The following is a 9,148-nucleotide window of genomic DNA, read 5'->3' as shown; positions in this document are numbered from 1 at the left end:
TTTTTTTTTTTTTTTCCAGAATGGGTGGAGAGATGTTAAAAAAAAAACCAAAACAAAACAAACTGCAGACATGTGAAAGTGGGTTGTAAAGAGTAGAAGTAGAAATCTAGAAATTTCTGAACAGGTTAGAGCAATAAGAGACCCTACAGAGAACCATCAGGATGGACAGAAACTACTTTCTGACAAGTAGGTTCTGGAAAAAATCCAGAAGATAAACGTTGAGAAGATGCCCAAGATAAATGGGGAAAAAATATATGACGGTCTGCCTAGTCAATGTATCATGAAGAATACACAGCCACTAAGTATGCGTTGACGTGGAGGTGAACTACGGAACAATTTATTCTGTTTTTTTCCATGGCTCTTACAAACTCCAAATTCATAGTCCAAGTCCTTCACATCAGGCAAGGTCTCTTAGCAGAGTTCCATCAACCAGTGATGCTGCAAGACAGAGACGAGTCCGTTATATTCTGCTGTGAACTTCATGGTCAGGTCACTGGATTCAATTTGGAGGGAGAATTAGGAACGGGTCATGTCTGCTCCCTCTGGGCTATGGCAAATACAAGACACAACCACACGCAACAGCTTCACATCGGTACCAGCCCTGTACCTACACGTGGGCAATAACGCAAGCTCCAGCTCTTATCCAATAAATCATTAGAAGCATCAGCTTCCTCCCAAAGTGCTGGAAGAAGCAGACTTTGGTTATAGGTTCCATCAATTCTGCAGATCACTGTTTTGGAGGCTATTGTTCCTCAATGCAGTCAGCGGCAATTCTTGATTATTTCAAATTAAATAACACCAGAATTTCACTGCTCATTACCTAAAGTTTGCCCTTGCAGCACCCACAAGCAAAGGGTCACCACTAGGAAAAAACTGAGCCATTGTGCCTCTGGGTTGAATAGTTTAAGACACTTGAAAACAGGAGGACACTGGGAATTTCCTACGTGCCCAACCTGTCACAACTCCCACTAAACACTGTTTTACACATCTCAGTCATGTTAAAAAACAGTGTTCAGTAGTGCAGTGACTAATATGGTTAATAATAACTATGCACACAGACAAAATAATCAGCAATTAAGGTTATCTTGCACCGGGTGGTCGATCTAGGACAACTTAATGGGATTTTTGTTTTCCACATGTGGCTTCAGCCGTCTTCCAGAATATTAATTCCCTTTAGAAAAAGAGTCCATCAAGAACAGAAGCAAAGGCACTCCATTACATCTCTTCTTGCTGATGGTGTCCCTTCTAAAACATTTTTGGCAAGTGGTCGTTTTATTGAAAAGTAAGTGGATTTTTGGTTTAGTTGTTTTATTTTAGTTGAATATAGTGTGTTACAATAGCCCTTCAAGGGATAAACGGGAGGACTCCTTTTTACCCCAGTCTGGGTACGAACCTGCCCTTAACATGTTCCACCCTTCCCATAACACCCTGCTTCCCAGCACCGTAACCGGGCTGTTCTGTATCATTATTTTCCTAATTGAACTGAATAATGATGACAAAACCAGGGACTGCACTTTGGTTCCTTGATGGAACCCATTTTTACGCTGAAATATTGGTTCCAATACAGTTTAATTCTTCTTTAAAGTCAGAAGTGCTTTTTCAAGCATGAACAAAGTTGAGATTTATCACAGCGCCTGCCACACAAAGGCTGATACTTCATGTCTAGGAGTGGACTAGCAGGATGGACTGAGGTTTTGGTTCAGGAAACGTCGTCCTATCTCACACCAGTTTGTTGGGTTTTGCTGTTGTTTGGTTGCTTTTTGTGTTTGTTGGTGGGTTTTTTTGTTGGTTGTTTGTTTTGGGGGGTTTTATTCCTTTTTTTGTTTTTTCACCCCCATAAATTTTGTTAGGAAAAAAATTTTTAGGAAAAAGAGTGAAGACTTCTCTCAGCTTCCTAACCTCACCCATGTACTTGGGACAGGTTCTGCTATGAGGAGGGAGAAAGTGGGACATATACTCCCCTGATTTACCATCTACATGGTCAGATCAGATGCAATCTTCCTCCAAATGCCATCACAAATAACTGTTCTTTTAGGGAATGACAGGCTTAACTTTAAACACATGAATTATCCCACCCCTGCTCAGTAAAATCTCATAAGCAGGTGCTCAGATCCTGAAGAAGTTGAGTCTTTGCCTGAATCAAGCATGAATATGCATAATGGTTGAACAATTTGGCTTCAGTATGGGATTATGCAAATTGGAGATTACACGCACAAATGAATTGCCACTCCTTGATTCACAATTAATCACTTCAACCGTTTCTCCATCTGCTTTTGTTCCACTTTTATTGTTCTTTTTCATTTCTCTAGTATATCAATCTGCACTTTTCTGCAGGGAAACGGTTGCATTAACTCAGCCTTGTAAATAGAAAGCATCTCTTTTTCCACTACAAATTCTAAACTTTTGGAAATGTGAGATCCTATTTCTCAAGGAAAAGCTTTTTCTCTGAAATTAGCAGAGAATTTCGTCTCCTCTCTAGGTCGGGGAACCTCTCAGAGGAGGCCGATGCAGCAGCAGAGGTGATCAAGCAGAGGTACTTCAGCTCAGGCAACAGAAGAGGCTTCATGCCAAATGCAACACGCAATTAGCACTGAAAGTCAGAAAAGCTGGCTGCATCAGAAAAATGTCATTTAAACCTCAGCAGGCACCTGTCAGGCCAAAGTACTGCTCTGAGATTTACGATCTGTAAACCACCCGGGGGATTGGGTGATCTGTATTTCAAATTGCGGCGTGTTGAAACACTCTCTCCTCTTTTTCTCCTTACTCTTCTTCGGCTGGCTTCACCTACGTGATCTTTCTAATTTGCCTTGAGTTCTTCTCGTGCTTAAGTTCACTTGGCCCTTGCAGCTGAGGCTCTCAACATCAGCCAGGAAGGTTCAGACTTTACTAGGATGAGTCACTAATAATAATGATGGTAGGAGGGAGAGAAGAGTGGGATCTTGGCTGGAAAACGAGGGTTTGGGGATAATAACTGAGTGCAGTTAAGGCTCAAGTGGTTCAGCAGCTGGCTCAGCACACTCATTATGGCAAAGAGGCTGCTGCTCTGCTGTAACTAGCACCGTAATTTATCAGTAGGTGCCCGGTATTTAGTGCACATCTTTTCATCCATATGGAATAACTGCGCATTTGTTCAGGGGTTGCTTTCTTAAAGTAGGTGTTTTTTTTTTTTTTTTTTTTTTTTTTTTTTTTTTTTTTTTTAATAAAGTATGGGTTGCTTTCAGTTAGCAAAATACAGGTTGCTTTGAGTTGTTAAAGTATGGGCCTTTCTGGCTGCTGTGGAAGGCATGAGAAGTTTCTTTTGTGTTTGAGCAAAGGAAGAGCAGTTATGGTAACGCCAAAACTTAGACCGCTGGCTCTGCCAGCTTGTTGCAGGTTCAAATGCGGTGCAGATTTCTGTCAGGAAAAGCTGCACCTTTAATGCTCGGACAGGTCCATTTGAGGGTGCTGCTTTTTGCCTAAGGCCATGTTCCCCCAAATCCTGAGTCGCAGTGGCACCTGAGATGGGCACCTGTCCTACCAGGGGAGCTGTCAGGCTGCTGCCAGGTGGATGTCTCTGCTGCACGAAGGTTGGAGACCCCCAAGGCCACGTATTACAAAGCCGTGTTGGAAAATGAGAAGTCAGGGTTTGGTTTTGTTTTTTTTTTTCTACTTAGGGGAGAGTTAAATGGCTTCTCTCCTTCCAGATGGTGAATAAGTTTTCGATAAAGCTTTCCATAAGAGCTTTCACCTGCTTTTGAAGTAAAAAAGAAATCAATAATACTTTCTGGCTACTGTCTATATTAACAGTGGGAAAAATTGTACTTAATGGTGTATCAATTACCACAATTAACTGGCTAATAGCCTGACATACCCTTCTGTGCTCAGGAGGTTTGGCTATTGGCTACTTTCAGTAGATTTTCTGAGACATCTGAGGTGGCCTTTCCTATAAAGGGAGGAGGTGGGATTTTACTGGACATCCCCTCTGATTCTTCGAGTTACGCCAAGGAAAACCGGTATCTAATGAAGATCATTACCACTGTCTTGGCTAGACTTTTGTTATCAGGAGGATAAATATTTGTGGGGTTAACAATTTGTTCTGAAGGAATCAGTCAAGAGTGCTGAATAAAAGATATGTTCTTCCATTTTTTTGGAGTGCTTTTGCATTACCACAGCAAGCGCCTTGGAGAGTTATAGTTTACCTGCCCTCCATGATAAATGTTTCTGTGTCAGACTTGCAGGTGTCAAACATCTTTGGAATATCTCTTGGTGAGAAGTTGCTGCAGCCTCCTCTCTCCTTCTGCAACCGAGAGGTGGTCAGCCTGCTCCTGTCTCCATGACAACAAAGATTTTAGAAATCACCTCAGTGCCAGTTTCAGATCAGGCTTCATCCTAAACAAGATAGAGACAATGGCAGAAAATGTGTGTAACCCAACTCAAGTGGTATGTCAACTAAAGAGGCTTAAGCAAGCTGTGTTGAAAACTCTATTTCTTGAAAGTGCCTTCCAAATAAGTCCAACTGGGATGCCCATGACTTGCACTTCAGCAGATATCCTTGAAGGGAATTAGGGATTGCAGGTGTGGGGTTGCATTGCTATTGTAATATGTTATAATTCCAGAGTGGAATGTTCCATGGGATATATAAAATCTGGATTTACTAGTTTTTCTCCACTTTCTGATCCTATAGGCACTCTGCTTTCAGAATGGAAGGCTCTGGTTGCTCATGGGTAAATAGTACTTCTGAAAAGAAAATATCTTTCCAAGAGAATGCCTCCTGTTCTGTTGTGAGCCCTAACAACGTGGTGGCTGACCTTCCATACGGTTGTAGCAGTCTTACGGGAGGTCTGAAAATCAATTGCAGATCTGAGAAGTAAGGGTACAGACTTAGAAGTGAAAGCAGAGTCAAAAATGCCCAAGTGATGGTACTGATGGTATCCCTTGTCCTGGGGCAGTAGATGTCTGCAGCATCAGCGAACACCTGGAGTAGCTCCTCCAAAGTTGCAAGAGCAGCGAGAGGTTGGGCTGTGACTCCTGCCGTGAAATGAATTTTGTGGCATGAGAAGCAAAAGAGAATGCCGAAAGACAAATGAACTCAAACGCAGCCATGACTTTGAAAATAAATGAAAATAAATTTATTTGAAAGGGGGGTGTGGGGTGTGGTGTTAAAATGAATTAAACATAAAAACCCGCCAATTCATGGAAGAATTGACAAAATGCTTTATATCCTGTCGCCATCTGCTGGCTTCGAGCTGCAGCGGGAGAACACGGGCGGGAGAAGATCGCGTAGTAACTGGGGGGCACTGGGGGAAAAGGGAGGGCAGCTACAGAGCGTGGGACTCCCTGGGCCACCAAACCCCAGGTCTTTGTCAAAGAGCTGTGAACTGCTTTCCATCCCCACCTTTGTCCTCCCCGTCGTACAGGGAGGGGGCATCTGCACAAAAAGAAGGTGTGGGGCTGATTTTTCTCTAACGGGGGGGCAACTGTCACCAACGGGGTGTCCCCTGGCCAGGGGGACTGGAGGGGGGATGAGTTTTCATGTCAGAAGCGGGGATCTCTGCACTCATGGGTCCCAGGCACCATGGGCACACCGAGTGGGACATCCCTGCTGTCCCTGCTGCGTCCGCTTCTAGAGTTTCTACTTCTAGCACTGAAACTGGGAAACAGGAATCAAAAGTTTTTTTGGACCAAATAGGGTTTTCTCCTTTTTTTTTTTTTTTTTTTTTTTTTTTTTTTTTTTTTTTTTTTTTTTTTTTTTTTTTTTTTTTTTTAAGTGGAATCTATAAAAACTTTGTGCTTCCTTTGCCCCAAAACATAAGAAAAGAAGAAATACAGATCCATGCTCAGAGAGGTGGTGGTGAGGCATTGACTTCACCCACAGCCCCGTATGGAGGTCCTGGATGGTTCCTCTCCTGTCTATCAGGAATTGAGTCCACATTCTCCACAAAAGTACATGAGCCATCAGTCTACACGGTACTTGTGTGAGCAGAAATATTCTTATTCAGTCATTAAATCCTTCTAATACATTAAAATAAGCAAACAAGCACTGGAAGTCCCTTCATGGAGCAACATTTAAGCCCTCAGCTCGGTGAGCAGTCTTGCTCACTTTCTTTGTCCCTGTGATTCCTTCTTAAATATTTCACACAGTCTGAAGCAACCTCAACAAAAGTGACCGTTCATCTTGAAAAGCCCTTTTAGCTAATAATTAGCTCTCTGATTAGAGCTAAGCTCATTTTCAAGTCTAGTGTCTACTTACTATAAGGCTTGGATTTGTCCCGGTCTCTGGGACATCCTAAGGATGTTCTCTCCACATTTTTTTTTTTTTTCCCCCCAAGAAATTATTGTGGCATATTTTGGTCTTATTTAAGATCAGATAAAACAAAACAAAGCAAAACCTCCCATATCAACAAAAAAAAAAGAGAGAGGTATGTCATGCAATTTTAGCTGCCTGCAAGTTAGACATCTATTTTAAATGATCCTTTCCTTTCAAGAGAATGGAACAAAACAGACACTGCCCAAAGACGATTCTTCCCATCTATTTTAAGCATTTATCCTAAACTGGAATAAACTGCCTCATGTGGATGTTCATCTCTTTCCGTTAACTTCAGAAGGAGCTGTTGGTTAAACCAGACCAGAATTTCTGGCAACCGACATCAGGTTTGAAGAAGCCCCTCAATTTTATCATTCATTGAAAAGATTTCAGAGTGTAATTGTATCTTGATGAAAGGTTGATTATATATGCGTGTAGTTCTAGATGGATGAATAAACTGTTGATTGGTTAAGAATAACAGTGTGTCCTGGTGTGAGGAGAGATGATTGAAAGTAGACCTGAAATCAACCTCATCTTCAAATTAGTAAACTAGTATAGGCTCAATAAAATGAAATAATTTCAATTGCATTCTCTATTGATACCGTCTCTAAAACATAACAAACGGAACACCTAGTTTTTAGACAAAGTTTCAGCTTTTTAAAATCGAAATAAAACCATGTCTGATTTGTAAAATTTCCCTTTCTCCATCCCTTCTTTTCTCCAGGGTCAGTCTCCCTATTTATGTTCCTCCCTACCTGTTCTAGGCTGTGGGCCAAAGCAAAGCTCTATTTGTTTTAGGTATCCACTGAATTTTCAGATTAGTGATTTACAGGGTCAGAAGCATCCCGGGCGCTTGCTCTCTGCAGAGATAAACCTCACACTCTGTCAAAGTCCACAGAACTATGTACTCTTACACAGATCTGTATTAATCCTGAGAAAGTTCAGTCTTAATATATATCCATTTAGCAAGAATTCACTTCACTGGGGATCCATCCCTTATTCCTAAGAATATAGTTTTCTACCACTGATGGGTAAAGGATTATCACTATATTAATTTTCTGTATGTGTGACCAGATCGTTTGTCTGGATCATTTCTCTTTTCATGGGTTGGATCAAATAATCAGTTTATTTGGGGAATAGGAGAATGAGTACACAGACTCTTTATATCAGCTTCCCCTTCAAAAACGTGTCTGGGCTGGCTCTTCTGTTTCCAGGCCAGCCTGCAGGACAAAGGGATGCTGTAAGGTTTTGCTCCAGGACAGCGTTAGGATAAAACGGTCTCCTTCTGCCTCCCAAGCATCACTTTAGTCTGAAAATAACATTCAGAGATGCAGGCTATTCCACTAGGGAAGGTAATTTAAAGCCGACAGGTTCATTCAACCTAAATATATAATTAGGTCCTCAAGGGATCTTCTGATTTTGATTGATTAAAGGCTCTATCCCTTTTATGGGTCTCCAGCTTAGGGTAGCTATGGAAACATTTGGAAAAAAAAAGGGTCCTGGTGAATAGGTGGGCTCTGTAATGTCGTTTTCTGCATAAAGCACAAATTGCCCCACTTTCAGCGGTCTGTCTTTTGAGGGGGATGGTTTGATGTACTCATATATAGGGGACTAAACCCTGCGTGAGTTAGGAGGTGAGCTGCCTGCCCATTTGTGGGATCCCGAATCCTTTCGCTACATCAGTACCAGCTTCAGGTGAGACGGCAGAATTTTGTCTCTCTGTGGCTGAGGGTGCTGTTGTGCCCTTCCCTAAAGAGACTGCAAGAAAAATTAATCTAAATATTGCAAGATATTTAAGGTTTTTTGAGGCACAAAGGAGGTACCATGCACCAGCTGCTTGGCGATATCCGTCCATGCAGATTTAAAGTGAATGAGTGTGGAATAGCTGGTCCCTGAGTAAAAGCACTTATATTTGAAAGGGGAAAATTGTGGGACTATGTATAGTGTACAAAGCCTGGATTAAAGTCGCTGACATACCTTTCCTCCTAATATTCTGTCTGAAATGCTACCCTGCCCCTTTGATGTTTTTTCACCTTGTTAAATGTTTTCAAGCCTTTCCCTCCAGGAGCTCAGGGGTCAGGACCTGTGTCCATGCCCCTGTGATAACGGTGCTAACATGGCGGGTGGGTAGTATGATAAAGGTAGACCCGAGCATCCTCCTGCTATTAAGATATTTCTTGAAAAGGTCATTCAAACACTAACCCTGAAATTATAGCCATCCCCAGATCTCCGAAGGGGAGAGGAATAAACCCAGCAGACAAGGGATTTCCATCATTCAGTAACAAATGTGGTCTCTCTTCTGACCCCAGAATGGCCTAAGTATCAAATATGGTTTGTGACCTGAAAGCAAAAACTTGATTGCAAAACAAAAAAAAAAAAAAAAAAAAAAAAAAAAGCAAATAGTCACACCAGCACGTATTCATACAAAATGAATTTTGTTGGGGTGAGAAGCAGTTTTGCCTTCAGGTTTATTTATTTATTTATTTTTATTTTATCAGAAGAAGGTCCCATAATGATTATCCCATAATCCTCTAAATTATACTACTTAATAGGGCACTGGGAGAACGGAGGCAAACAGAGCCACTTAGCCTGGAAAAGGTTATCACTCTCACTGTTCGGCCTTTATAACTATTTTGATATTTGCAATTAGAAACTCAGCGCTGATTATGTCCTATGTTCTAACTAGAAAATGTCAAGGTCTGATCTGGGAATTGAACATGTGCTTAATTACTTTAATTTTTAATTATTTTTTTTTTTATTACACTGGTGCCTAAATCTTCGCTTTTGTAAACAATCACAACCCTGATCTAACGAAACAGTTAAGCTTCTGCCTTTGTTTAAGTACAGAAAGTGTCCTGCTGAATT

This window comes from Athene cunicularia, assembly GCF_003259725.1.
Source record: "Athene cunicularia isolate RWA chromosome 5 unlocalized genomic scaffold, athCun1 chr5_part1, whole genome shotgun sequence".
NCBI lineage: Eukaryota > Metazoa > Chordata > Aves > Strigiformes > Strigidae > Athene > Athene cunicularia.
This window is presented reverse-complemented; position numbering follows the sequence as displayed.